The 25,791-nt window shown below is 44.2% G+C and overlaps 1 long non-coding RNA gene across 1 annotated transcript; it reads left to right on the plus strand.

Moving 5' to 3' along the window:
• The first annotated feature begins 5,257 nt into the window (after positions 1-5,257).
• LOC122465704 lies at positions 5,258-24,900 on the plus strand. The gene is made up of 5 exons (XR_006290723.1): positions 5,258-5,494; positions 6,250-6,368; positions 6,781-6,934; positions 17,042-17,117; positions 24,532-24,900. It is a non-coding gene; the product is annotated as an uncharacterized LOC122465704 (long non-coding RNA).
• Positions 24,901-25,791: the final 891 nt, after the last annotated feature.

Raw genomic sequence — 25,791 nt, forward strand, 5'->3', positions numbered from 1 at the left:
CTGGTTGGCTTCTAAGACCTAGATAGTAGCTTCTTCCTTCTAAGCAAAGCCAGGCTAATTTGGGATTCTTGCTAACATTTATCTCAGTACAGGATGGCCTGTCACACAATATCATGAAATGAAAATGGGGTCAATTTTATACAAGCTTGTCTGTCCTCCTGGGAGCGGCAAAATCCACATACTTTGCTAATTTCAAGGAAGCATAAAACTGAGATCCTTCCCACCCGTAGTCGTGATAGATCAGTATTTTCATAGCAGTCGGGTAAATTAATTCCAGACTCCTGGGTGAACCTTATCTAAATTCCCTTTGTTGATGTGGAATTACGTTGAATAGTGTGGAGTTTTTTCACTGCCTTTCTTAAGCTGTTGCGTCACGTTGCTGCATGTAGTTAAACAGTTACTGCAGCTCACTCTCCGAAAGGTTGCCGTGATTTTTATTTAGTCTGTCAATAACAATGGTGAAGGATGTTGTGAGGCGTTTGGGTTTGTCCATCTGTGGGTGGGCGTTGTCTAATTTAGTGCCTCTTTCGGCAAGGTGCTGAGCACGTTGAACTCCCACTACAGTCACGGACAGTCAGCACCTCACAGGACTGGGCCTTTAGCCTGGATGCTCTCTGAAGCCTACTAGACCATTTCCAGTAAGGACTCAACAAAAGCAGAACCGTATAGTGCATGCTCAGCAAATGGCAGATATTCTGCTTTTGCTGAGTCCTAAGTAAAGATAAAATATTGTTTCTTTTTTTGAATAATTATATCAACTTCTCCTGCCCTAATGGGGCAGAGTTTAATGTTGCTGGAGCAGTGTAAAGTGGCCTGAATGTAAATAAGAATCCGGCCCCAAATTTGCAAATAGAAGGTATAATGCAGATGTTAGCAGTTTGAATACATACATAGCAGAAGTACATGTCCTTCCCCAAAATGTAGACTGCACCCTGCAGCAGTTATTGCTTAAGGCAATTTATTTTGCCCTGGATCTGAAGCAACATTTATCACTGGCACTTTTCCAGCTGCAGCAGTCAGAGTCCATGACATATCCTGTTCCCACATCCAGAACCACCAGCCTTTTATACTACTCCACAGGCAGTGACTTAAAGGGTGTGTACAGGGCCTTGCACAATGCAGAGGAGCACATGGAACAGAATTGCTACACTGGAGCTTTTTATATATATATATATATATATATATATATATACCAGAGATGGTAAGCAAAGCAGGCTACTTCTGGTGTGACACGCTTTCTGAAGATGTGCTTTCCTGTACAGGACTGGGTTCTTGGTCAACATGTAAATGAAATAATGTTCAAACCGATCACACTGAAATAGATTGTCCAAGCACAGGAGTCCACTTACTTGGCAGGACAACGCAAGCTGAACACATTACACTTGTGCCCAATCTGCTACATTGACTTCCAATTTGTTTCTTAGTGCAATACAAGATGTTAAAATATAAAGCTCTATATGGTTTAGGTATTGGCTTTTGTGACTTCCTGAGACACGTGGTCAATTGGAGACTTCTAACAGACCCTAGTTTCAATGTTTAGGGCCCTGGCAACAGGCTATATTCAGCAAAAACTCCACATCTTTGGAAGTTGCTCTACTTACAAAGTCACTAAAGCCCAAGGTTTCTGGCTTTCAGGGCACAGCATATACAGGAGAGCAGGAGGAGAATCTAAACTAATTCTCCCCCAAGATGTACAATGGAATTCATTGGTTGAGTGTTTAGAGCAATTTATTAAGAACTAGCATATTCTGATGACAATTTGTGAAGAAAATTGTGACAAAATAGATGGAACGATCACAGCCAAATTAGACAACATTGGTCTAAAGAGAAATGTAGAAGGTATGCTGAATATACTGAAACCTACTTCCATAGCCTTGGACAAACTGCAGAAGATTGCTGCTGTATTGCTGATGCTGTTGAAATTTGGAAAGAACTTCAAGAGACATTTATTCACACAGTGCAAAGGCAACCTATGGAATTCTTTGTCAGAGGATATTGTGAAGGCCAAGACTATAACAGGGTTCAGAAAAGAACTAGATAAGTTCATGCGGGATAGGTCCATCAATGGTTATTAAGCAGGATAGGCAGGGATGGTGTCCCTAGCCTCTCTTTTCCAGAAGCTAGGAATGGGCAACAGGCAGGGCCGAATTTAACGCAGGGACTTTACGGGGCTGCAGCCAAGGGCCTTGGGCTAAGGGGGGCCCTACAGGCTGGATGTGGCCAACTGCTTCTTTTCATCCGGCCCGCGGCAAGTCTCCGCGCCGCAGGCCGGACACTGGTCCCCGAGCCTCGGTGCCGCCACCCCCCTGGGGCTGCAGCTGCAAGCACCGGCTCGCTGATGTGCACCCGTAGTCCCTAGATGAGGGGGGTTCAGGGACTCTCTGCACGCTGCTCCCGCCCCGGCACCGGCTCCACAACTCACATTGGCTGAGTACCACAGCCAATGGGAGCTGCGGGGGCAGCGCCTGTGGAGCAAGCCGCCTCGGGGAGCAGAGCAGCGCAGAGCCAGGGCAGGCAGGGATCCTGCCTTAGCCCTGCTGCGCTGCTCACCAGGAGCTGCCAGAGGTAAGCGCCTCCCTGCCGGAGCCTGCACCCGAACCCCCTACCCCAGCCCGGAGCCCCCTCCTGCACCCAAACTCCTACCCAGAGCCCACTGCACCCCAGCTGGAGCTGCACCCCCTCCCTGCCCCAGCCCTGAGTCCACTCCCCCACTCCAAATCCCCAGAGGCCCCACAAAATCTAATAGCCTCGGGCCCACAGGAGAGTTAATCCGTCCCTGGGAACAGGGGATGGCTCACTTGATGATTACCTGTTCTGTTTGTTCCCTCTGGGGCACCCCAACCCCTTGTCCCATCCCTGGTCAGGAAACAGGATACTATACTAGATGGACCTTTGGTCTGACCTGGTATGGCTCTTCTTATGACATTGAAGAAACAAATATCCTACAGCAAAGTTAATGTTCAGGCAGTAAAGAAACAGGTGGATCAAGCACTCAATCAATCTCATTTTCTTTCCAATATTCTCAACCCAAAGAACCAAGGTAGATGCCTAACTACGGAAGAAGATGCTGCTGCTATGACATGGGCATCTAATAATCACCCATCAGTCAGGCCAATCATAATATCAGGGCTGGAGATGAACCATTCAAGCAGGACCTGTTTGTTGATGATATTTTAGAGAAAGTCACACCATTGGACAGGTGGTAATCACTAGCTAAGCAGCTGCAACCAGAGTTTGTTGAAGTGCTAAACCAGTTTTGGACAGCAGTAGCCCCTTCAGCATGCACAGAAAGAATATTTTCTTCATGTAGACTAAAAAATTCATAATTGAGGAATCTATTGGGAGTTGAAAAAGCAGGAAAACTTATCTTTCTCTTCCAGTCTATGAATAAAAACAAGGAAGGAAGGGATGAGAGCTACTAGTTTTAAAAGTTTGAAGGACAGTCCAGGTAACTTAGAAGACTGTTGTTTCATTTTCAAGAGATTTAGGTGAATACAAACTCTAACTCCCACTACTTTTACTTAGGCATATTTGAACATTTTCCCAGGCTGACCTGAAATAATTAGTTTAATTCACTGATTACAGTTCATCTCTCTGTTCCTTTAATAAATCATTTAGTTGTAAATGTGAAACATGTTTTGATAAGATAAGTTTATGTATCCAAAACATGTAAGGTTGTTTTGTTTAATAAACAAATTTAACATGCTATTTTGTGCATTTATAAAGCACGAAGGGCCAAATCCTGAGCTCTTTACTCAGAGGAAAATTCTCAGTGAAGTCAATGAACCAACTTCACCTGTAATTACACCTTGAGCAGTTTCAGTTACTTCAATGGGATTACATGAGAGCAGAATCTGACCCAATGTGAGTTTTGCCTAAATAAGAACTGCATCAGGACATCAGGACTTGGCCCTATGTGGATGAGTTAAAACAAGTTTTGACCCCTTTTTACATAATTTCTTTACCCTGAGACAGAACACAGCCACTGTTCACATATTCTTCCCTATTCTCTCTCTCCACTGACTCAACTGCCGCCTTCTCTCTGTCCTTCTCTCTCATTTGCATGACAAATTTGGGACTCTATGTAGAGATCTGGCAAAAGGGAAGCCACTGTAGTTAGATAACATTAAGAAAAAATAAAATTATTTTGAATTTAGCTTAAACTTGGTACTCTTCCTACATTGAAACAACTTTTTGGGATTTATGGTCACTTACTTTAACATGGGATGATAATTTATTCTGCCCCATTGCTGGCTAAACAGCCTGTGCTGTGGTACAGTGGTAACAGGCAGGGTTAGGGTCACTGTGCATTTTATTTGCAGTGCCATACCTGAAAACAGGTCAATAACTGCTTTCCACCTAATATATTTCAACAAGCCAATTTTCTACTACATCTACACATGGATTTACTGCAACAGGAAAACCAAGAGGCTGTACTGAAAGACTCCTTCTTTACAGAGTCAGTGCACCTGAATACTTTGAGTATTCACATGGATTCTGCAATGTTGGATTTTAATTCTACTGTGGTGTTTTGTTTGGTTGTTGTTGTTGTTTTTTTTGGTGGTTGATCTAAGAATTATTGGGCCTTCTGCATCCTTTTCTGGGTTGTCTTGCCTTCATACGATGAGGAGATTTCAGACACAAGAATAGGCTGCTCTGTGGCCTACAAGAGGAAATTCAAGTGAGTGCCACAAGAAGCTGAACTGTTATACCGCAAATGATACAACAACTTGAAAAAGTCCAGTACCCTGAAGTGAAGGGAATCCTATGACAAAGTCAAATATTTTTGTACAGCAGAATCCTGATAGCTAACAACCCTTTTGTGCATTGTTTAAACAAAAATAATAATAATGGATTTTCAGTTTGCCTCTATTCTAAATAATACAAACTATTTTAGATGACTGACCAAAGAAATCATGAACATGCACCCAAAGCATGATGTTTTCAATCACATAATTTTTTTTGCGCCAAAAGTGACTTGTTATTGAAAGCTTTTTTGTTACAGTGGCCAGGAGAAAGAGAAGCAACTCAGAATTGCATATAAAAAGTAACAGATTGCTGTTCCACATATCTACAATGGGTTCATATTCTGTCACAAACTGTGACACCTAGGAAGACTGGTTTATAGCAAAAACAAGCACGTGAGACAGGAAACTCAGGGTCTGTTCCCTCTTTGTCACCAACTTTTATGTGTCTCCATCCACCCATGAAGGGGTGTACTCGCCCCATCAGCCAAGAAGTTGAATTAGGCCAAGTGGGCCCAATCAGTCAATTAAGCTGCAAATAGGGGAGATTTAGGCTGTGTGTGGGGCACGAGTTAGAAGGGAGATCACCTACAAGGGAACAAGCAGGAATTCTATAAAGCCAGGAGGCTGGCAACAGGAAGTCTGCAGTCTCTCCCCCTGAGATAAGGGAGAAGGAAGGAGGAATAGGAACCTGTGAGGAAGGGTTTACACAGTAGGCCTAAGAGAGAGGTTGCTGACTAGGAAGACTGGTGAGGGCATAGGTGTTGGAACTAGGAGTCCTGGGTGTGTGGCAGCACCCCCTGGCTTGAAGTAGTTACCATCAGATACAAGGTTTACAGTTTGGTGCAATGGCTCTCAGCACCCCCACTATATAAATTGTTCCAGCACCCCTGGGTGAAGGAGAAGCTTAAAGAAGCACGGTAGGAAGTACTCCAGAGAAGAGAGCAGTAACATTGGTGAAGACCCAGAATTTTAATTTCACTGTGGGGATCTGGACTGGACTCCAGAGTAGAGTGTGGGCCTGGGTTCCCCTGTACCATCCACTACAGAGTGGTATTGCTGGGACAGTGAATGGGAGGACTGCCTGTATCACTGCAGGAGTGACATAGTCAAGGTAGCAGGCCTGAGGGCTGCCTGATGCTGCTTGTGCAGAGAGACTTTGAAAGACCCCCTCCTCCCTCCCCTGCAAAAAAGGGGAAATCAGAGTGTAACGTGGCCGGAGGGCTGAGTCACAAAACAGCCGTACTTTGACTCTGTGAGCAGGAGGAAAACTGCAACAGTGGAAGGCTAGAAAGGGGGCATTGTACAGGGAGGAGCTAATTGCCAGAAGGGGGTGCCACCCAGTGGTGGATAGAATACCTTGTAATACTACCTTATTTGTAAATGGAGACTGGCAATATTCCCTTGCCTTGCAGGGATGCTGTAGCTGTTATCTCAAAGGGGAGCCAAGATAATTGTGTAATGGGTGTAGGTAACAGAATATAAACAAGCCCCTTTTTCTCAGAAGAGCAGACCCGCCCTCTGTCGTATCTGTCACTGGTGGACTGGTGAAGTTCTCCTTCCCTCTTCCCTATGTGGTGCACAAATAATAAAGACTGACCAGAAATAAGGGTTAAACAACAGGTAAGTGTATTAAGGCATAAATTTCAGATAAGGGAAGGGATAAATGTAATGAGCAATAACTATATAAACAACAGGTTTCAGAGTAGCAGCCGTGTTAGTCTGTATTCGCAAAAAGAAAAGGAGTATTTGTGGCACCTTAGAAACTAACAAATTTATTTGAGCATAAGCTTTCGTGAGCTACAGCATGAAGTGAGCTGTAGCTCATGAAAGCTTATGCTCAAATAAATTTGTTAGTCTCTAAGGTGCCACAAGTACTCCTTTTCTTTTTATATAAACAACACAAACCCGGTGACACAGCAGCTCTTTCTATGAGCATAAAGCTCAGGCCCAAAAATACAGAACCCACCCTGGCAATTGAAACTGTAACCCCAACTAAGAAACCCCTAATTATTATGTCTCACCATATTCCCAGCACTTCCGGGGTGGCGGTGAAGTCCAGGACCTCCACTCCATGGGTAATTAGAACCTGTAGAGGAGGAGCACTGGAGAGTCCCTCGATGACAGTTGGGATGGAAGAAATGGACCGAAAACCCTCTAGTTGTTGACATTCCCAGGAACAGGAGCAGGTAAGTTGGAATGCGTCGTCTTCTTTCTTCTCACCTCAGGAGTGAATGGTATTCTTCGATGGTGCACTGGTGCCACGAAGACCCGAGCTGCACACGCACAATCACTAAGGTGGACTGCACGCACAGGCGCCAACTTTTGTTGGTGCTGGTGGATGCTCGTGCCCCCCCGGCCCTGCCCCGACTCCACCCCCTCCCTGCCCCTATTGGATCTCTCCCCAAATCCCTGCCTCTTCCCCAAGCACGCCACATTCCCCTTCCTCCCCCCTCCCTCCCAGGCTTGCCGCACGAAACAGCTGTTTTGCAGCACAAGTGCTGGGAGGGAGGGGGGAGAAGCAGGACCCAGTGGCATGCTCAGGGGAGGAGGTGGAGCGGAGGTGGAGGCGAGCTGGGGTGAGGGGGTAGGGTGGGGAGCTGCCGGTGGGTGCAGAGCACCCACCAATTTTTCCCCCGGGGGTGCTCCAGCCATGGAGCCCCCATGGAGTCGGCGCCTATGACTACACCACCAGTTTGTGATTACAGTCCTTTTATACAGTTTGTGGCGGGAAAACATGGTATGATCCTGGAAAAGGCGGGAAACAGTCTGAGGTGGTAGAATCTTGGGGATAGCCCAGTGGTGGGAAAAAACAGTTCAATCCAGTTACACCCAGGCTAAGATGACTGTGCATAGAGGGGGGGTCACAAGATGGAGTCACAAGATGACAGTTTAGATTCCATCTTGGATTGCTGCAATATCCTTAAAAACTGATTATTGGGTCTAATACATACATGTAACCTAATAATCCATGAACAATATAACATTTCATACCCAACATAGCGATTGTAAAGAATTTTGAAAACCTCAGATGCAAGGCACCATATAAATCCAAAATATTATTACAAGAACAGTACCGCACATTTCCAATATTGATTTTATAATATGTCATAAGGAAAAATAATGAAAAACCCTAACTTGCCCTTAAAAATCAGTTTAATCTAACCTAGATCTGCCAACAGTTTAATCTAACCTAGATCTGCTCTAATTGTAACTGTATGGTGTCACTAAAGAGCAGAGTTAAGGTTATTTCGGTGCTTTACATACACATTTTCCATACCTTAAACATGTTTGGATTTCTTTTAAATTTATCTCTCAATTCCTTAGGTTTGCAATACTTATTTTTAGAAAAGTTGCAACATTTTTTCAATGTCTTTTATCCTTAAATTGATATGTACTTTCAACCTTTACTTAAGCATACAGGTGAATCCTGCACTTAATTTACAATTGATTTACTAGATTGTTTTTTCCAGGATACACACACACAGAGCAGACAGTACTGCAGAGATCCTAGGCAGTGGTGCTGCATAGAGACTGCCAAAGCTGGCTACACCAGTGCTCAGAACAGCTCAGGATCAGGAGGGTGCAAAGGTGTCTTCAAGATACCTTGGTTCCTCCAACACCTTGGGCGGTGCCTGTCTGTGTTGCACTTCCAAGCGGCACAACACACAATATCACCCATTGCTTCATTTTCCAATTTTGATTATCTGTGAGAGCTCAGAGGCAGACTCGGTAGAATGAGCTAGGTGATGGGGGAGATCATGGCTTTGTGGGTGTGGAAGGGGGGGATGATCGGATATAAACAGGAATATATGAGGAGTATGAGATGGATGACTGGGGATTACAGAGGGAAGGGAGAAAAGGGGGTTCAGTGGGGGTTGTCAGGATGGGTGAGCAGGAATGTGGATATGGGGGTCAAGGGGATTCAGTAACAATGTCTAATTAGGGGTGGTCAAAGAATGTATGGAACAAAGTTATGTGCAAAGGAGGTCTGTGGTGGGGAGACTAGGGCTATGAACCAGGCAGGTGATAAGTGGGAATGTGCAGGGAATGAGTGGTATCCATATCTTCCTATTAGGGTGACCAGATGTCCCGATTTTATAGGGACAGTCCCGATTTTTGGGTCTTTTTCTTATATAGGCTCCTATTAACCCCCCACCCCCGACCCGATTTTTCACATTTGCTGTCTGGTCACCCTGCTTCCTATTGAAGTTCGTATAGAGTGGTGGCCAAGTGATCTACCAGTAAGAACTGTTGACAAAGGCATATAGTTCCCTTCACAGTGCTGGTTCATTACAACCAATAGAATTGTTGCATGCAAATTAGCTGTAAAGAAAGGATGATGATTGGTTGAGTTACTTCTGATAGCACATTGGCTCCTCTTAAGAGTGACCTGAGCTGTTAATCTGGCTTTGGCTATAGTCTGTGCACTCATAATAATTCAATACAATCTTTAATAACATAAAAGCGGAAAAGAGTCCTGTGGCACCTTATAGACTAACAGATGTATTGGAGCATAAGCTTTTGTGGGTGAATATTTTGTGTATTCACCCACAAAAGCTTATGCTCCAATACGTCTGTTAGTCTATAAGGTGCCACAGGACTCTTTGCCGCGTTTACAGATCCGGATTAACACGGCTACCCCTCTGATATTTAATAACATAGCTTAACAAACTAATTTTTCAAATGTACCTTCTGCACAAGATATCAGTAAGTTTTAACTACATGGAAAGTTTGAAGAGGCTATGTTATGCCATTATTAAAGGAAATCAAAGTCAAAGAAAGATCTAAAAATAAGTTCTGAATTTCTTAAGAGCTCATTATACATTATTTTAACTCAGGCTAACAGATTGACTTGTAACTTCTCCAAATGTTCATTCGGTATTAAAAAAGTAAGAGCTATGAGTTGGGGTATGATTACTCCTGGGAGAATTCTGCACCAAAAAATTTAAAATGCTGCAAAGTTCTGCATATTTTATTTGTTAAAATAGCACAATATAATCACATTACTTTCAGTTATTTTGGTAATTTATTTAAGCTACAATACAGAAAAAAGTCACTAACTTTTCAGCATTTCCTAAATACATGGAAGTTAAGTTACAAATACTTGGTAACAAATACTTTGCATTCCAGTTATAATCCTGGCTGGGGGAAATGCTTGGTTCTGACTGTCATGACATTTTATTGACTGCTTGATAAAAGTTTTATTTGCCCTCAAAGTCTTTATTTTTTTAAATGGGTAAGTAAAATAGATCCTAAGCTGTAATCTAACCCCACTGTGGCACAGGAAAAAAGTGAGAAAGCACATAGCTCTTCCTAGCTGAGGATTCCCTTACTGTCATTTACAATAAGGCTCCTTTATACCACTCGGGCAATGTAAAGGAGCCTTAAAACTTTTACACCTGTTTTATGCTGGGGGAATTCACTAAGAATGGGAACAATTTCCTAACAACAATAGGAACAACTAGGCAGGCAGGCTGCTATATTTTCTGCTCTGCATGAGGGGACAGAGCCTGCCTCATGCCTACCTCTAAACAACCCGAAGCCCTACCCCTCTATGCCAGGTGCTCCACAATAGCAAGTCAGCATGAGGGACAGAGTCTTGCTCACTCACATGCACACCCACCCAACCTTGCCCCCCCAGGGATGATTGACATCTCCCCATGCACACATGCCCAACACTCCACTGCCCCACACTGATGCATGTCTCCGCTGGCTGCTCCAGGCACTTGAACAGACATTCCAAGGCTGCTGGGGAAGGGGTGAGTGTCCCCTGCTGATTTCTTTGCTTCCCTATTTTTCTTCAGAGAAGCAAAGAAATCTGTGGGTGACCTGAATTCTGTGCACCCACAGTGGTACAGAAGTCCCACAGGAGTAAATGATATACTGCAATGTTCATCTATAACAAATGATGAACTTCTGCTTTAAAATTCAGAACTTAACTCAACTTTTTACTATGGAATTGTTACCAGCAGCTGCAGAATGGAGTTGCATAATAAGTGCCTCTAGAATAAGAATAGGCCAGGGTATGGAAGAAGCAAAATCCCTGTTAAGAAAACTCTTTTCTATGGTCTCCTAGAATGATTTCACTGTTCCACCATCTCGTGATGCTTGCAGATATCAATTTATTGACAATTCCAGCATTCGATTGTCATTGTTAGACCCGCCACAGCCAGTTTCAGAAATTGACACAACAGTTGGCAGTTAAGTCAGATTCCAGATATCCTTTGTGTTAGCAGACACATATGTTAACTTTAAGTGAAAGTTGCTATTACTGTACACCAAGGAATGACCCATAATTACTAAGTATGGAAAATGAAAGTACAAAGGAGTTACAGGAAACTAGATAAAATTTTAAATACTGAGTTCATACAATCCCTTAAGTAAATGTACATTTGTAAAATATGATGTTGCATATTCCTAAAATAATGTTAGTCTGTCATATCTTTACCCAGTCTCTTTTTCTAAATCTGAAACCTTTTTACCTCCATCTACCATCAAACCATCATTCACCCATCAAACATGGCTCACAAACCTTGCCACAGACCATCCTCCAGTTAATGCTCTCATTATTTTATTAGCTAGAGATACCCATGGCTTGCCATTTTACTCTTCATAGGCAGATCAGAGACTTAGCTCTCCCAAATCCCAACTATCCACCATAGTTAAGAGACTACAGTATATCACAGCTTATTCTCCAAAACAATCTAACAACTCCATCCAACATATATTGAGGAAAAAAACCCAATTTACTCCATCTAGCTTCTCTACATGACTTGGAAATCCTAAGACTAGTGGATGGGTGGTGGGGAGCAGTAAATGTGATATATCTTGATTTTAGTAAGGCTTTTGATACTGTCTCACATGATCTTCTCATAAATAAGCAGAGAAATATAGCCTAGACAAGCCTACTCTAACATGGGTGCACAACTGGCTGGAAAACTGTACTCAAAGTAGTTATCAATGGTTCACAATTGAGCCGGAAGGGCATATCGAGTTGGGTCCCGCAGGGATTGGTACTGCATCCGGTTCTGTTCAATATCTTCATAAATGATGTGGATAATGGCATAGAGAGTACACTTATAAAGTGTGCAGACAATATAAATCTTGGTGCTTTTGCAAGAGCTTTGGAAGACAGGATTAGAATTCAATTTGATTTTGACAAACTGGAGAAATGGTCTGAAATAAATAGGATGAAATTCAATAAGGACAAACACAAAGTACTACACTTAGGAAGGAATAATTTCCTATTTTGTATTTGTGCAACTGATGACTGCCTAGGAAGGAGTACTGCAGAAAAGGATCTGGGGGTTACAGTGGATCACAAACTAAATTAGTCAACAAAGTAATACTGTGCCAAAAAAAAAAAAAAAGCGGTGAACATCATTCTGGGATGTATTAGCAAGACTGTGATGAGCAAGACCCACTCTAATAATTCTTCCACTCTACTCAGCACTGATAAGGCCTCAACTGGAGTACTGTGTTCAGTTCTGGGCACCACACTTTGGGAAAGATGTGGACCAGTTGGAGACAGTCCAAAGAAGAGCAACAAAAATGATTACAGGTCTAGAAAACATGACCTACAAGGAAAGACTGAAAAAAATGAGTTTGTTTAGTTTGGAGAAGAGAAGACTGAGGGGGGCATAACAATCTATAACAATATTTTACATACTTGAAAAGAGGAGGGTGATAAATTGTTCTCCTTAACCATTGAGGTCAGGACAAGAAGTAACAGGCTTAAATTGCAGCAAGAGAGATTTAGACTAGACATTAGGAAAAATATCCCGACTGTAAGGTGGATAAGCACTGGAACAAATTATCTAGGGAGATTGTGGAATGTCCATCACTGGTGGTTTTTAAGAATAGGTTAGACAAACATCTGTCAGGGATGGTCTAGAGAATACTTAGTTCTGCCTCAGTGCAGGGGACTAGATGACCTGTCAAAATCCCTTCCAGTCCTACATTTCTATGATCTCTATGATTATATCTTCCCTTTTCACCTTCCACTGTGAGTCAGAGACCTCACCTCACACACGTGTACTGTCATCCAATCCTTTCCAAATGTCTAGGCCTCGGTTTCAACAAATCACGCTAGTAAAATATTTATTTACCTTAGAGAGAAGGGAATCAACATGTCTATAGAATGTGTATTATATGCTCATTTGTAATCAATCATTTTAAAAACTTCATAAGTTGTGATTCTTATGTTAGCTGGATGGTGAGTGGCTACACAGGGGTAGAGTTAATGTTGAGTTTTGAATATGCAATGTGATATTTTTGCAAAGGTATACTTATTTAAGTCTGTACAACTGAACACGTGTTTGAATATACATCTACCTTCTCTTAAGTGTTGATTTCCATACTTTTTAATACTATTGGATAGATAACTTAAAATGTGCAGGGGAGAAAACTCTCTCATTCTCCAAAGACTCTGCAGCGAAGTTAAATACTTTCTTTTTAGCAATAATTCTGCTTAGGCTGTTGTAAATTGGTGGAATAACTTAGCAGAAAAAAAGCTTATAGTCAGCAGGCTCTTGTCCTCTTCCTCAATGTTTCATGTTTACAGCAAGGCAGTGAAACAACTTCTCATAATGAGACTCCCAGTCCTGGGGTTCAATCCAGACCTGTGGCCCCCAGTTGTGGAATACAACCTTCTCAAAGGCATTCTCTCTCCAATCAGTCGCCCAAACAACCTTTCATATAGCCCTTTCATAAGCAGGGAGGGGAAGGCTTACCAAGGCTGACATCTCATTGACAGGTTCCAGACAATGCCCCAAGAGTGTAGATCTATTCCATTTCCCCTTTTTTTGTTTTTGCTTCACAGTGGAAACAGGATGTTAGGATCTGACAAAGCAGCATCAAGCTACCAGCTGTTAGGGCCCAGATCCTCAAAAGTACTTCGGCATTTGTCCACTCAGCATTGCAACAGCTAACCCCTAGGCAGCCTGCTGACTAGTGGAATCCTCAGCTCTGAATTAGGCTCCCAGCTCCCCATACAAACCACCAGAAGAGTTAGGTTCCTTAGGAAGGGATCCCCTGAATCCAGCAAGCTGAGTGGAGAGCTGCTGAAGCTAGTCAGGAGTGACATACCAAGGAGATAGGTGAGGAGAGATTGAGGGAGAAGAGAGGAATTCAGGTGCCTAAATAGCTGACCTGGTGCACTTGGATGATAGTTACCTCCTTCTGCTTGGGATCCACAGCCATGAACCTGCTTCTGGAGTGAGGTATCAAAGCCAGGTCAGCTGCTTAGGTAGCCTATACCCTAGGCATGAAACCATGTTTCTCTCTCTTTCTGTCTTCTACTTATGCTCAATTCTTCTCACACTCACCGTACACTTCCCAGTGCCTCAGCTGTCTTTTGTAGCAGTGCTGCCTGCCTTGCCCCTCCATCTCTGTCACATACACTCGCAAGTGCGCACACACACTCTCTCTCTCTCTGGCCCTCCTGTTGCAAAGTCTGACAGGTCTAAGGTGTGCTCAGAGCATACCTACAGGATTGGGCCCCACTGGTGAAATAGGTGTTCCCCTGCCTAGTTTGAGAATCCTGCTTCAGGGCCTTTGACTTGAGCTAGGATTTGAGAGGCTCATTAGCTGTAAGGTGACATCAGGGCTACAGTGGATTTGTGAATGCCAACTAGCAGAAACTAGGCACCGTGGTGGTTTTGAGGCTGTCCACCTAAATGGTGGACTTAGGCACCTAAATACATCTTAGGATCTGGGCCCAACTGCCCGAAGATCAGGCTGTAGAAATAAATATTATTTTCTCTCATGCAGATATCTTTAGAAATGATAACAAAAGAATTGAAGGAAAGCTGAACACTTGACATGTTAGAACAGTTTCTATGGGGACCATTTTTTAGAGCTTTCCCAAGTGTCAGTGGTCTTGTAAGTAACCCTTCTGCCAGGTGGAGCCAGCAGCAACCAGGGCCAGGTTCAGTATCTAGGGGTTCCTTTCCATCAATACAACACAGAACCAGCTCTAGCCCCCACCCAGTAACCTGGGAAAACTACACACCACCCCTGGGTGCCTCTGAGAGCAATACTTCCTGTGATGGGGCAAGGCCAGATGGCAATAGAAAAGCAGTGGGAGATAGATATATTAGCTCCAGGCTAAACAAATCCCTGGTACCAGGATAAGTGAAATGGCAGCTGCTCCAGGTCAGTTAAGACACCTGGGGCCAATTAAGAACTTTCCAGAAGGCAGGGAGAAGGCTAGGTTGATTGGGACATCTGAAGCCAATCAAGGGCTGGCTGAAACTAGTTAAAAGCCTCCCAGTTAGTCAGGTGGGTGTGCATGTCAGGAGCTGTGGGAGGAAGTTGTGCTGTTGGAGAGACTGAGTAGTACACACCATATCAGGCACAAGGAAGGAGGCCCTGAGGTAAGGGTGAAGTGGAGCTTGAGGAAGTGAGGGCTGCTGTGGGGAAAGTAGCCCAGGGAATTGTACATGTCATGTTTCTAAAAGGTCAGCTACCATAGCTGATACTATTAGGGTCCCTGGGCTGGAGCCCAGAGTAGATGGTGGGCCCAGGCTCCCCCTGCCACCTTTGCCCCCTGATTAATCACTGAGACTGGGAGACAACAGAGGCTGTGCAAGGAAGGATAACTTCTCCTCACCTCCCTCACTGGCTTATGATGAAAATGGCTCAGTAGACTGTGACCCTTGTCTCTAGAGAGAGAAGTGTTACATGGAGGGTCACAGTGAGCCTCTGAGGCTAGCGAAATCCGCCAGGAAACACGGGACCCATGGAGGCAAGGACAGAGCTTTGTCACATTCCCCACTCTCAACCACAGAGTCCGAGTGTAGAAAATAAACTTTTATTAAAAGGAGGGAAATAACTCTGTGTTAATTTGGGAAAACACCGCAAACAGGGTTCATAAACATAAACCATGAGCAAAAGACCCACCCCCAAGTAAGTTGGGCAGTGTCCTTTTCCCATCAGGGTCTTAAGTACAGCAACCCAAAAGTCCCTTCATGTGCCTGACCCTTCTCTGCACCCCACTCACAGTTGCTCTCCTTGGTCAGTGCAGACCCAGAGTTCAGAGGTGCATCTGCAGAGTTCACCTCCCACCCTGGGTAGAGGGGGTGGTAAAAAGGCATCTTACTTGTTCTGCTGCTTGGTCATTCACTCGCTGCCCCTCTTTGTGGGGCTCTGCTCTGGCCCTCTGCCAGCTGCCGTGATAGCTGCTCGCCAGCTGCTCCTGCTGGCCACCTGCTTGCCGCTCCCGCCGCACCTCTCCGCCAGCTGCCCTGCTGGCTGCTTGTTTGCCAGCCAACTGTCGGTCACCTTTTGCTGCCAACTGCCTCTCTGCTGTGACCTCTGCACATCAGTCTCTTAGTGATTTTTAGCTCTTAGCAGGCAGGGCAAAAACTCAGTCCTAGCACAAAATGATTTCAGCTCTGATTGAGCATTTCAAATAAGAAAAGATGCTCTTTATGAAGCCTATTTACTTCTTTCTTTGAACCGGGGGGGAGGAGGGGAGAAAGAACAGGTTAACCAGTTCAGGAAGGACCCTTGGGGGAGGGTCCACGCCTCCTGGCTAGAACACCTGTCTCTATCCCTGTTACTGCCACAGGCCTCTGGCATTTGAACCCCTGGCTTAATGAGGTTCTTTCCGCTGAGGGTGACCCCCCTCATTTGGGACAGGTTAAGCACTGTTTTGCTCCCCTTTATTCTCAATAATGCCAACATTGGTACCAGCATTTCACTACCCCTGCATTCAGTACTAAGGTGATTTGTAACCCAACACCAGCCAAAATTGATCACTTTGAGCAACACACCTCTCTATCTGCTGAATATCTAAGCAGAGTAGGTGTGTTCATGTAGATACAGTTTGCTCATGAAGTCTCTCCCCCTCCCAGCTAGCTGTCAGGGAAGATTTCAGCAGACCCTGCTTACAGTAATGAGCAGTTCTCTAAAGTCACTGTCAATGAAGATGAGTCATTATTTTCTCTTTCCATCTGCTTTAATCAAAGGCTATTTAATTCACCAAGAGAAATTTCAGTTGTATTTTTAGAAGTTATGAAAATACAGTTTCTGTCAAACGATTCTCTGTTCATTCACTGTGTTAATACTCATAATACAGAAGCCACTGGCTGAAATTATTATTAATTATTGTCATTTTAATTCTTGTTATTTAATGCAGTGAAGTCATCATTTCCTTGTACTTTATTTAACACTGATGTGTCTGAAGGAGGCAGCAGCAGTAGCAATATGAAACTTATTAATTTTTTCTTTCCCTTTAAATTATTTTTCCCTTGCTCAATTCATTCTGAAAATGACCTGAATGAGGATAGCACTGCCACTGCTAATTTATAGACCAGGAGCCGTGTTTGGAAGAGCTGATCAGCAGTGTCAAAGGTAGTCCCCATGGTAAGTAATTCAGCTTAATGCTAACTGGAACAGTGGCTCCCAGACTCTTTACCGAATCCCCTCTTGGATCTCTGCCCTGCCCTTCCTTTCCTGCCTCTGTTCCTTTTTTCTTCTTGTCTTTTTTCCTTTTTGTGTTTTTTAATTTGTTTCTTTATTTAAAACAAATATTGTTAGCTCTTTCCTCTCATGGGAATTGTCTCTATCACCAAATGTTACTGTGTTCATATAAGCCCATGGTGGCCTCCCATTCTCCCGCTCACCAGAAGGCTTGCATTCTGCATAGCTCAAGAACTGGGAGTTAGCTGATGACTCTTCAGTGCATAGCTGCTTGTGCCCTCCTGGCTGAGCTGAGTGCCATGGGGGCTGTGACTGGCAGAGATATTTGGCCAGTGGGAGGCTGTCCATGTCAACTTCTTCCATCACATTAGGGATTGTCTGGGAAAACAGGCAATGTTCATGGAATACCTGCTCCTTTACCTGTATGTAGGTGGATGGCAGATGAAGAGGCGGGTAGTAAGGGATCTGGGATCAAGCAGCTTTGCCACATTACAGATGCCACTGAGCCAATTTCTTTTCTTTTCAATGTTGATAAATGCAAAGTAATGCACATTGGAAAACATAATCCCAACTATGCATATAAAATGATGGTGTCTAAATTAGCTGTTATCACACAAAAAAGAGCTTTTGGAGTCACTGTGGATAGTTCTCTGAAAACATCCACTCAATGTGCAACGGCAGTCAAAAAAGCAAACTAAAAAAGGGATAGATAATAACACAGAAAATATCATATTGCTGCCATATAAATCCATGATTTACCCACATCTTGAATACTGCATGCAGATTTGTTTGCCCCATCTCAAAAAAGATATATTGGACTTGGAAAAGGTTCAGAAAAGGGCCACAAAAATTATTAGGGGTATGGAACGGCTGCCGTATGAGGAGAGATTAATAAGACTGGGACTTTTCATCTTTGAAAAGAGATGACTAAGGGGGGATATGATAGAGGTCTATAAAATCATGACTGGTGTGGAGAAAGTCAATAAGGAAGTGTTATTTACTTCTTCTCATAACACAAGAACTAGGGGCCACCAAATGAAATTAATAGGCAGCAGGTTTAAAACAACCAGAAGGAAGGTTTTTCCTCACACAATGCACAGTCAACCTGTGGAATTCCTTGCCAGAGGATGTTGTGAAGGCCAAGACTATAACAGGGTTCAAAAAAGAGCTAGATAAATTAATGGAGGATAGGTCCATCAATGGCTATTAGCCAGGATGGGCAGGGATGGTGTCCCTAGCTTCCATTTGCCAGAAGCTGGGAATGGGTGATAGGGAATGTAGATCACTTGATGATTGCCTGTTCTGTACTTTCCTTCTGGGGCACCTGGCACTGGCCACTGCCGGAAGACAGGATACTGGGCTAGATGACCTTTGGTCTGACCGAGTATGACCATTCTTACATTTTTATAGGCCTTGTTAGCAGAAATCCAGAAAACTAACATCTTTCCATGACACAATATGTGCCCCCACTGTGCTAGTTTTCTGAGTGTGCATTGCTGCTCTGTTTCTGTACACACACACAGAATATACCTGTTATTGTTTTATTAAAGATAACGTTAAAAGCAAAGAAACAGCATTACTGCACAACAGCTACAGTAAATTTAAGGTCTGGATTGTGGCCAGTTCTTAGACAGCTGTGGAAGTGGCGGGAGAAAGCAAAACCTTTTCAATTTATACTTCCAGATAGGAGCAGCAAGAAATATAGTCCTTGCCAGGACTACTCTGAGCTAGTTCAGCTAGTCAGCTGGAATGGCTCCCTCCTCCAGGAGCACCAGGTAAGCAAGTTCCTTTTACTGGCCAGCTGCTCTGAGAAATGTCTTGCTAAGGCACAATGCTTCCAGGACCTTGCCCTTGGGTGATGCCGCTCTGCATCCATCCAACAGGGGCCACTGCTTACAGTGAACAATTGAGTTTAAAAAAGCATGGATTCCAAGAGGCTTTCAATGATAGTTGGGAATACATATATCTATAAGATTAATGTTCTTAGTAAACACTATCCTAAAGAAAATAATTGAGTCCAAAGGGAGGTGAAGGCAAAAGAATGGTGAAATATATATTGAGAGAGAGAGAAAGAACCACCACACTAGCAAAAGCATCTGGGGAATACCTGTGCAACACATTCAAGATGGATGCTATCATTCCAAGCTCATGGCAATACAATTTTTATAGTACCCTATGCCATCCTTTTCTTTTTCCTAACCATTCCACCCTCTCCCTGTCTGTCCCTCATGCATCCTCCCCATCTCTCTCCAGATCTGTTTTTTCTGTTTCTCTTTCACACCTCTTCTGGGCCACCTCCATTTTACAGGACTCAGAGCTGTCTCTATCAGGCCAGGAGTTGCTTGTTTCTCTCATCCCACTGTGGAGGAGGAAGGTGTCTGACAGTGAGAGGTGAAGAGTTTACTTTGCTTGAGGAATCCAAACAAATATGAGAAAAACAGGACAAAATTTCAGAGATGGAGTGTTTTTTAAGTGGTTCTTCTGCAAAAGCTAGGAAATGCTTCACTATCAAATATTAAAAATGTAGTGTTTCTCTGAAATGTTATTGTGCCAAATTAGGAGACTGAATTAAATCATTATGGTGAAATGGGTATTTTAGTCCTGCTTTAAGTATAAATCTCAATGCAATACTAACTATGGCGCTGCCAGGGATGCCCAGTAAATTGGTCAAATTTGGTGGCTAAGTAAGTAGTCAGCAGCTGGATAACTGATTTTTCTATTTTTATAAAGGTATATTCTGAGATAGAGGATGTTGACTTTTCAAAACTAGGAACACGCAGAAGCTTTACATTTGCCACAAGCAAGTAGCGTCATTAGGTCTAAGCATTGGTGGAAAGGCCTGTTGTGTTTTTACCTTTAGGCACTGTAAGGAATGCAGAAGTTCCTTCTAGGTCAGCTTGAAATAACCTGGAGGCTAAAAATCCCAACCACAACAAGGAAGAAACAAAATGTTATAGTTCACCGCAGAGCTCAGTCAATGCACTTTTGCATCTACCTTATTTCAAACCCATCCACTTGCACAAAACCAACATTCTATAAAAGGACATTCTGGGCTTTTAACACTGAGTGGACAGAGTGACTAAGTTGCCAGTGCTAGTTTTTAATGCCTGTTATAAGAACGTAAGAATGGCCATACTGGGTGAAACCAATGGTCCATCTAGCCCAGTATCCTGTCCTCCGACAGTGGTCAGTGCCAGACATTTTAGGGAGAATGAACAGAACGGCAATTATTGAATGATCCATCTCTAGTCACCCAGTCCCAGCTCTGGCAATCAGAGGTTTAGGGATACCCAGAGCATGGGGTTGCATCCCTGACCATCCTGGCTTATAGCCACTGATGTACCTATCCTATGTGAACTTATCTAATTCTTTTTTTTTAACCCAGTTCTATTTTTGGCCTTCACAACATCCCCTGGCAACAAGTTACACAGGTTGATTCTGTATTTTGTGATGAAGTACTTCCTTATAGTTGTTTTAAGCCTGCTGACTATTTATTTAATTGGGTGCTCCCTGGGTTTTGTGTTATGTGAAGGGGCAGGGGTGCCGGAACAAGGGGGGCCAGGGCCCCATCGCTTTTAAAAGTGGGAGGGCTATTCCTTCCCACTTTTTACCAGCCATAAGGGTGAGTGATGTGGGGAATGGGTGGCACAGAGGCAGGGCCTTGGGGAGTAGGGGACTCAGTTTGGAAACCAGTGCCACCCCACTTTTAGGGAGCTTCCACCACTTCTGTGAATTCACTTTCTTCCCATCATTCATGATTTTATAGTCGTCTGTTATATCCTCTCTTAGTCCATAGGTGCTGGACCTAGGCATGCTGTCGCACCCCCTGGCTTGAAGTAGTTTCCATTATACACAGGGTTTACAGTTTGATTCAATGGCTCTCAGCACCCCACTATAAAAATTGTTCCAGCACCCCTGCCTTAGTCATCACTTTTCTACACTGAACAGTCCCGGTCTTTCATCTCTCCTCATGTGGAAGCTGTTCCATACCCCTAGTTATTTTTGTTGTCCTTATCTGTAATTTTTCCAATTCTAATATCTCTTTTTGAGATGGACAATCAGAACTGCACAGTGTTCAAGGTGGTGTACCATAGATTTATATAGTGGCATTATGATATTTTCTGTTTTGTTATCTATCCCTTTCCTAATGGTTCTTAACATTCTGTTAGTAAAAAACAAACGAAGAAAAACCTCTGGCTACACATTAAGCAGATGTTTTCAGAGAACTAACCACTCAGGAAAGGTCTTGAGTCATTGTGGAAATAGCTAATTTAGACCCCATCGTTTTGTCTAAATTAATAGCTGGGATTAGGTCTTCCAATGTGCATTACTTTGCATTTATCAACACTGAATTTCATCTGCCATTTTGTTGCCTAGTCACCCAGTTTTGTGAGATACCTTTAAGTCACCAGTCAACTTTGAGTAATTTTGTATTGTCTCCAAACTTTGCCACCTCATTGTTTATCCCTTTTCCAGGTCACTTATGAATATGTTGAACAGCACTGGTCCCAGTACAAACCCCTGGGGGACCCTGCTATTTACGTCTCTCTATTCTGAGAACTGACCACATATTCCTACCCTTTGTTTCCTATCTTTAACCAGTTACTGATCCATGAGAGGTCTTTCCCTTCTATCCCTTGACAGCCTACTTTGCTTAAAAGCCTTTGGTGAGGGACCTTGTCAGAGGCTTTCTGAAAGTCTATGTACACTAGATCCATTGGATCACCCTGGTCCACATGTTTGTTGACCCCCTCACAAAATTCTAATAGATTGGTGAGACATGATTTCCCTTTACAAAAGCCATGTTGACTCTTCCCCAATATATCAGACGCATAGATGAATGTGATAGTTCTGTTCTTTTAAAAATCAGTGTACCATTAGGTATCCATCAGTTATCTAGTACAGAGGCTGATTTAAGTGATAGGTTAGTAGTGCTGCAATTTCATATTTAACGTCCGTCAGAACTCTTGGATAAATACCATCTGGTCCTGGTGACTTAATTTATGAATTTTTTCCAAAACCTCCTCTATTGACACCTCAATCTGGGACAGTTCCTTAGATTTGTCACCAAAAAAGAATGGAAGGGCAACTAGCTAGACACAAAAACTAAACAGCAAAAACAAAAAACAAAAAATAAGTACATCAGAAGCAGGAAGCCTGCCAAGCAGTGGGGCCACTGGACCATGGAGGTGCTAAAGGAGCACTCAAGGAAGACAAAGCCATTGCAGAGAAGCTAAATGAATTCTTTGCAGCGATCTTCACTACAGAGGATGTGAGGCAGATTTCCATTCTTTTTTGGTGACAGTTTCCCTGCAGCTTGCGGGCATTTAACTCTTGTGACAGTTTCTGTTAACTTCCGTTTAACTAGCCTCCTCATTTTTGTGTAGTTCCTCTTTTTTAAGTTAAATGCTACTCTGATGGGTTTCCTTGGTATTTCCCCCCCCCAACAAGAATGTTAAATTTAATTACATAGCAGTCCAGCTACAGTAACCTCTTGGACCAGATTCTGTATGCCACTTAAGACTAAATCAAGAATTGCCTCTCCACTTCTGGGTTCCAGAACTAGCTGCTCCAAGAAGTGGTCATTAATAATGCCTAGAAATTTTTCTCTCTGCATCCTGTCCTGTAGTGACATGTTCCCAGCCAACATGGGGGTAGTTGAAACCCCCTATTCTTATTGGGTGTTCTGTTTTTTGTAGGCTCTCATCTCCTTGAGCATTTCACAATCATCATACTGGTCAGTAGTATATTGCTATATTCTTATTCATAGGCGCTGACTTCCCCTCTACCTGGGGGTGCTTGACCTCTCCCTCTGCCCCTTCCCCCAAGCCCGGCCCCCACCCCACTTCTTCCTGCCCCTGCACGCACTCCACCCCTTCCCCAAGCCCTCGTCTCTGCCCTGCCTCTTCCTGCCCTGCTCTGTCCCCGCCCTGCCTCATCACATCCCCTCCCCCAAGCGCGCCCCATCCCCGCTCCTCGCCCTCCATCCCCGAGCCGATCTGCGTGTTGCGAAACATCTCTTTGCAGTGGGCGGGAGGTGCTGGGAGGGAGGGGGAGGAGTGATCAGCGGGGCCGCTGGCAGGGGAGAGGCGCTGCGGGGGGCAGGGGGAGAATGGGGAGCTTAGCTGCCGGTGGGTGCTAAGCACCTGCTAATTTTTCTCCGTCAGTGCTCCAGGGCTGGAGCACCCATGGAGTTGGCGCCTATGTTCTTATTGTTCAAGCATGGCGTTTCTATCAATAGAAATTCTGTGGTACTGTTTGATTCATTTAAGATTTTTACTATGACTCTGCTTTCTTTCACTTGTAGTGCCATTCACCAACCAGTGCAATCTACTCTCTCATTCCTGTATATTTTGTATCCTGTTATTACCATATCCCATTGATTATCATCGTTCCATTAAGGTTCTGTGATGCCTTTTATATCAATACCATTTTATACCAGGCACTCAAGTCCTTAATATTTAGACTTCTTGCATATGTATACAAGCACTTATAAAATTTGTCAATATATAGTTGTCTGCCTTCATATGATGTAATTGAATGAGACTCTTTTTTGCTTTCTCTTCAGTTCCTACCTCTACTTTATCAACATTTTATCTCTCCTCTTATCTAGGATATAGAGTGAGTATCCCCTTTAATAAATCCTCCCTTAAGGGATGTGTCTGTCTGAACCATGTGCTCCTCCACACCTGTCTGCTTTCTCCCAGCCCTTAGTTTGAAAACTCCTCTTTGACCTTATTAATTTTACATGCCAGAAATCTGGTTCCATTTTAGTTTAGGTGGATCCCATCTTTCCTGCATAGGCTCCTCCTTTCCCAAAATGTCCCCAGTTCCTAATAAACCTAAATCCCTCCTCCCAACACCATCTCCTCCATGCATGGAGACCCTGTCGTTCGGGCCCTGCGCATGGAACTGGAAGCATTTCAAAGAATGCTACCATGGAGGTCTTAGACTCAACTTCTTACCTAACAGCCTAAATTTTGTTTCCAGGACCTCTCCCCTACCTTTCCCTATGCCACTGATACCTGCATGTACCACAACCACTAGCTCCTCCCCACTATTGCACATAAGTCTGTCTAGAGCCATAGGTGCTAGAACTACGGGTGTAGGGGATGCTGCAGGACCCCCTGACTTGAAGTGGTTTCCGTTATATACAGGATTTACAGTTTGCTTCAATGGCTCACAGCACCCCCACTATAAAAATCGTTCCAGCACCCCATCTAGAGCTCTCAAGAGGTCTGCAACCTTTGGAGCCAGCAGTCAATTCATCGTGTGGTTTTCCTAGTCATCATAAACCCAACTATCTATTTCCAGTAATCAAATCCCCCATTACTATTATTTCTCTTCTTAATAACAGGGGTCACCTGCCCTGGAGAAGTATCTTCAGTGCAAAAGGCTCCCAGGATAACACCTGGAAGGAGGGTCCCAACCATGGGATCATTTCCCTACATTTCAGCTTGATGTTCTCCTTTCTTGAGACTATCCTGCTCCTCCTCAACAGCACAGAGGCTGTCAGACTCTGGGTGGGACTGTTCTACTGTGTCCCGGAAAGGCTCCTTTGTGTACCTCTGTTTCCCTTAGCTCCTCCAGTTCGGCCACTCTGGTCTCAAGAGCCCATAGTCGGTCTCTGAAGGGCCATGAGCTCCTTGTATCTAATGTACACACATGCCACCTTCCCACAAGATTGGTAATCATACATGCTGCAGTCAGTGCAATAAATTGAATAGCCTCCACTCTGCTGCTGGACTTCTGCCTGCATTATTTTTACTCTTGCTGTGTGTGTGTGTTTGTGTGTTTGAGACCTTCCCTTTGAGCCTCATCAACAGCTCTGAAGAGACATGACCCACTCTTTGGAGCTCTCCCCATTCTGTCTGTGGCTGGGAGGTGATAGTGTCTTTACTGTGGTGAGCCCTTGTGTGTGAGCTCACTCTACCATGAAGCCTGCCTCAGCTTCCCACTTCTAAAAACATCTAAAGAACTTACTCCTCGCCCCACATTAAAGCTGTTCAAATAACTAATTTGTCAGTGTGCTGGCAGTTCCAAAAAAACCATCAAATCAGTTCAGGTCACACTAAGGGCTTGTCTACACATAGAACGCTGCAATAGTTAGTGAAGTTAGTGAAGTGTAGCAGATAGTGAAGATGCTACCCGGGGTGGCGGGTGAAGCTTCCCCTGCCCTGCTTCTTCTGGCCAAGGTCCCACCCCCACTCGCTGCTCTAAGCCCCCCTGTGGCCCCAGCCAGGGCGGAAGGGTGGGGCTGAGAGCTCGGTCAGGGCCATGGTGCGGGGGACTGAGAGCTTGGCCCCAGCCAGGGTCAAGCTCTTGGTCCCAGCAAGGACCATGGCGCAAGCTCTCCCCGATTCCGCTCCTTCCACCCACGGCCCCTTCCCCGTGGTCCTGCCCCCCTCTGTCTCTTCCCCCATGGCCTTGCCCCCCACATGTTCCTTCTTCCCTGTCACAGCCCTGAGTCTAGAAGCCACAGTGGGGAGTGAGAGCTCCTCCAGCCCTGGGGCTGTGAAGGGGGGGAAGATTTTTCTAGGGCCCCTGGATACAGGCCCCAGGGGCCTACAGTAATCTGCCATTGCCCCACCCCCCCAGCAGTGTGAGGTTTGGGGAG

This window comes from Chelonia mydas, chromosome 1, assembly GCF_015237465.2.
Source record: "Chelonia mydas isolate rCheMyd1 chromosome 1, rCheMyd1.pri.v2, whole genome shotgun sequence".
NCBI lineage: Eukaryota > Metazoa > Chordata > Testudines > Cheloniidae > Chelonia > Chelonia mydas.